Raw genomic sequence first — 5,000 nt, 5'->3', positions numbered from 1 at the left:
CATTATACATACATACATACATAATAATAATAATAATATAACTCACCTTCATTTATTTTCCCCCGAGTTGTCCGAGTTGAGAGGTTTTCTCGCCCTCAAAGCGTGTGAGGGTGATGAAACTCACCCCAAGCTGAAAACATAAGTTTCGTTGCAACTCTTCTGCCCTCTCGGTGTCACTGAAAATCAGAACAGAACCAGAATTAATGTTTTGCCTTTTTTTTTTTTTTTTTTTTTTGGGACTGTGGTACGAAGGGGAACGGCGACGGGGGAAGGGGAGGGGGGGGGGGTGATAAGACCGGGGAGGGGGGGGGGTGCTCGCATGCACCCCCTCCTGCAATCAATATACGATCACACAATGACGCACCATAGCACTACCTCTACCCTCCCCCCTCCCCTCCCCTTAATCACCCACCGCCCCCTTGAACCCCTTTGCTCCCCCTCTCCCTCCCCGTCTACCCGCTATCACTGTAATAATACCCTGCCGATCCGACTACTGAAAAAACCCTCCTATATTCAGCAAATTAAGCCCCCCCCCCCCCGCTCCCCCCTCCCCTCTTGGCCTGGGGGGGGTGAGGGGTGAGGCGTCGGAGGTCTGGGTAATTGTGTCATCGACAGGACAAAAACAAAATCCTGCTCGTCGAACACACATATGTATATTATTATGTACACACACACGGCGAAACGCGCAAACCCGACGACACAGACTCTACGATTTGACATATGTGTACAGCGGTGCGATCGTCATTTGTTTCACGACAAACGACGATCGGCGGCGAGTGCGAGCGCGAGATAGAGCTGTTTCACAACATAGAGTCAGTCTCCGTCGTTTGTTGTCTCACTTCGGCGACTCGACTCTGTGTTGTTGACGGGCGGCGGGCGCGCATCATCACGAAAAACACATATATATGCACCCCGAAAGAAAACAAAAAAAAACGGTGTGCATATATATGTGTTATGTGTTATAATCGTCTACGAATTGGACTGTGTGCTAGTGTTGTCATGTGTGTTTCTACTCTACACAGCAACATATGTGCACACACGAAGTAGTTGTACGATTATCACGAGTAGAGAGTGATGTATGTGCTTGACCGCGGCGGAGTGTTTTCGACGCGACGAATAAAATCTTTGCTATAAGAAAACACTCTCTCGACTCTCGTTCGTGTACCGTCCGTGAGTGTGCATTCGTTCGTTCGTTCGTTCGTTCGTTCGTTCGTTCGTGCGCCGCCGCTGTGCAGGCTAGGGCGACAACGCGTTCTTATTCGTTGTCCGCTCTATCATAAATATTTATCATCACTCTCGTTTGTTCGATAATAGAGAGTACGAGAAAGAGACGACGCTAGACTTTGCTACCTATGTATATATGTAATAAAGTCGCGTCGTTACAGACAGACAGGACGACTCGACTATCGTCGTCGTCGTCGTCGTCGTCGTCGTCTCTCGTATTCTCTCGGATAAAACGAGAGAGATAGATGAATCTCTTTAACTGTGTGGGCCGACGGACCGTTGTTTATGCACGAGTCCGTATAGAATCGAAGCGGTCCCGAGAAAAATTATACTTACACCTCTATCTAGCGAGGCATTACTCTATAGACACCGGGCGGAATCGTGATTGTTTCACATCCGTATTGTGTTAAACGTTTTTTTAAATAAAATGTGAACGCGTCTCGGTACGAACGTTCCCAATTGGGGCCACGTCAGTGTGTCCTGAAAATGCAGGCGGGCAGCGGACGTTTGACGTGTTTGAGATACAACCGTTTCAAACGTTCGCCCGTCGGCGACCCCAAACTCTCTATGTGCGCACAACACTACATATAAATATTTATTTACATGTGCGTGTTGTGTGTACGTTTTACAGAGCTCGCCCGTAACGCGTCGGCGTGATCTAGGATCGTCGACGCGCGGGATCGACGGAGTGCGCGCTACGAGCGCGTGTTCTATTCGATAGCTCCCTGGTTGATCCTGCCAGTAGTTATATGCTTGTCTCAAAGATTAAGCCATGCATGTCTCAGTGCAAGCCGTATTAAGGCGATACCGCGAATGGCTCAATATATCAGTTTTGGTTCCTTAGATCTTACTCAGTTACTTGGATAACTGTGGTAATTCTAGAGCTAATACATGCAATCAGAACTCTGACCAGTGATGGGATGAGTGCTTTTATTAGATCAAAACCAATCGACGGAGGGCCCCGCGTCTGAAGTCGTTAATTTTGATGAATCTGGATAACTTTTGCCGATCGCATGGTCCAGTACCGGCGACGCATCTTTCAAATGTCTGCCTTATCAACTTTCGATGGTAGTTTCTGCGACTACCATGGTTGTCACGGGTAACGGGGAATCAGGGTTCGATTCCGGAGAGGGAGCCTGAGAAACGGCTACCACATCCAAGGAAGGCAGCAGGCGCGCAAATTACCCACTCCCGGCACGGGGAGGTAGTGACGAAAAATAACGATACGGGACTCTTACGAGGCCTCGTAATCGGAATGAGTACACTTTAAATATTTTAACGAGGAACAATTGGAGGGCAAGTCTGGTGCCAGCAGCCGCGGTAATTCCAGCTCCAATAGCGTATACTAAAATTGTTGCGGTTAAAAAGCTCGTAGTTGCATTTGTGCGCCGCGCTGTCGGTGCACCGCATCCGCGGTGATACTGACACGTCTGCGGAGCATATCGTCGGTGAGCCGGCGGTAATACGCCGGTTCAATATCAAAATCCTATCGCGGTGCTCTTCGGTGAGTGTCGAGGTGGGCCGACAATTTTACTTTGAACAAATTAGAGTGCTCAAAGCGGGCTCAAAATGCTGCTTGAATATTTCGTGCATGGAATAATAGAATATGATCTCGGTTCTATTTTGTTGGTTTTCAGAACTCCGAGGTAATGATTAATAGGGATAACTGGGGGCATTCGTATTGCGACGTTAGAGGTGAAATTCTTGGATCGTCGCAAGACGAACATCAGCGAAAGCATTTGCCAAAGGTGTTTTCATCAATCAAGAACGAAAGTTAGAGGTTCGAAGGCGATTAGATACCGCCCTAGTTCTAACCGTAAATATGTCATCTAGCGATCCGCCGACGTTACTACAATGGCTCGGCGGGCAGCTTCCGGGAAACCAAAGATTTTGGACTCCGGGGGGAGTATGGTTGCAAAGCTGAAACTTAAAGGAATTGACGGAAGGGCACCACCAGGAGTGGAGCCTGCGGCTTAATTTGACTCAACACGGGAAATCTCACCAGGCCCGGACACCGGAAGGATTGACAGATTAACAGCTCTTTCTTGATTCGGTGGGTGGTGGTGCATGGCCGTTCTTAGTTGGTGGAGCGATTTGTCTGGTTAATTCCGGTAACGAACGAGACTCTAGCCTGCTAAATAGGCGTCGTCATTTAGGTGTGCGTGGCTCCGTCACGCAACTCACTGGCGACGTATTAAAATTCTTCTTAGAGGGACCGGCGGCTTCGAGCCGCACGAGATTGAGCAATAACAGGTCTGTGATGCCCTTAGATGTCCTGGGCCGCACGCGCGCTACACTGAAGGAATCAGCATGTTCTCCCTGGCCTAGAGGCCCGGGCAACCCGCTGAAACTCCTTCGTGCTGGGGATTGGGGTTTGCAATTATCCCCCATAAACGAGGAATTCCTAGTAAGCGCGAGTCATAAGCTCGCGTTGATTACGTCCCTGCCCTTTGTACACACCGCCCGTCGCTACTACCGATTGAATGATTTAGTGAGGTCTTCGGACCGACGCGCGGTGGCTTCACGGCCGTCGGCGTTGCTGGGAAGTTGACCAAACTTGATCATTTAGAGGAAGTAAAAGTCGTAACAAGGTTTCCGTAGGGGAACCTGCGGAAGGATCATTAACGTGTTGTCGTTGTTGTCGTCGCGCTGTTTTTGTTGTCGTTGTGCACACACACACGATGAACGATGATGGACGATGATGGTGATGATAATATTTATATATCCTAAACACCCAAAACTCAAAAAAGAGACTCTGTTCGACGGTGGGTGGCGCATCTCGCGCCGCCACCCGACGAACGTATCTCGCGTCGCGCTCGTCGTAACTTCAACGTAGACTGGTATACAAATCCGCTACCACGAGTTGATACCTCGACGAGAGCGCTCGTCAATCGAACGCACATAACGAGAACACGCGAGAGCGTCATTGTTGCGGTAGGCGCGCTTGTATCGTGTGTCGTGTATCGTTATACCACAAACATAATATATGTATGTACATACATATGTAACATTTGTAACTTGTAACATTTAACACACACAATATTATCCATGCGGTAGTGGTGTAAAAACTATTACCCTGGACGGTGGATCACTTGGCTCGCGGGTCGATGAAGAACGCAGTTAACTGCGCGTCATAGTGTGAACTGCAGGACACATTTGAACATCGACATTTCGAACGCACATTGCGGTCCGTGGAGACACATCCAGGACCACTCCTGTCTGAGGGCCGGCTGTATAAAATACAAATGCCACATTGCGCCCTTACGGGGGCGCACATGACGGTTCATTGTGACGTCGACTAATAGTCCTCGTCCCAATGTCCGTTTAAATATCAACGATGAACCACACACGTGTCGATTGTGATGATGATCATGCGACGACGTTTACACAAACGTTGTCGAACGACCGGCGGTGTGCCGCCTGCGGACAGTGCATGATATGCGAAATATCTCATATCGCGCACATATACGCTAGCGGCGCGCTCGACTCTTCGAAATACTTTTGCCGCATGGCGGTGTATGTATAGAGAGGGTTGAGCGTGTGTGTACGCACGCACCGTGTTATGTGTCGTGAGTGATTTAATATCGTCGCGATCTTCGCGCAATACACACAGTAGGCGGACTCGACGTCCGAAGAGCGCATCGACGCCGTCGTCGTTCCTCCGGGACGGTTGCGTCGTCGTAACGCTGACGGATATCGCGTCTGCCTCATTTTTTTATCGTTGGCCTCAGATCAGGGAGGATCACCCGCCGAATTTAAGCATATTAGTAAGCGGA

General features: G+C 49.3%; 3 non-coding genes across 3 annotated transcripts in view; all 3 read left to right on the top strand.

Moving 5' to 3' along the window:
- The first annotated feature begins 1,946 nt into the window (after window positions 1–1,946).
- LOC142985721 (small subunit ribosomal RNA) lies at window positions 1,947–3,848 on the top strand. The gene has a single exon (XR_012960267.1). It is a non-coding gene; the product is annotated as a small subunit ribosomal RNA (ribosomal RNA).
- A 448-nt stretch (window positions 3,849–4,296) lies between these two features.
- Window positions 4,297–4,453, top strand: LOC142985696 (5.8S ribosomal RNA). The gene has a single exon (XR_012960243.1). It is a non-coding gene; the product is annotated as a 5.8S ribosomal RNA (ribosomal RNA).
- Window positions 4,454–4,946: 493 nt separating this feature from the next.
- LOC142985679 (large subunit ribosomal RNA) overlaps window positions 4,947–5,000 on the top strand; it is a 3,926-nt gene continuing 3,872 nt past the window's right edge. Inside the window, exon 1 of the ribosomal RNA XR_012960230.1 lies at window positions 4,947–5,000. This exon is cut by the window's right edge and continues 3,872 nt beyond it. This is a non-coding gene — a ribosomal RNA (large subunit ribosomal RNA).

The sequence above is a fragment of the Anticarsia gemmatalis genome, chromosome 30, assembly GCF_050436995.1.
Source record: "Anticarsia gemmatalis isolate Benzon Research Colony breed Stoneville strain chromosome 30, ilAntGemm2 primary, whole genome shotgun sequence".
In the NCBI taxonomy this organism is placed as follows: Eukaryota; Metazoa; Arthropoda; class Insecta; order Lepidoptera; family Erebidae; genus Anticarsia; species Anticarsia gemmatalis.
This window is presented reverse-complemented; position numbering and strand designations above follow the sequence as displayed.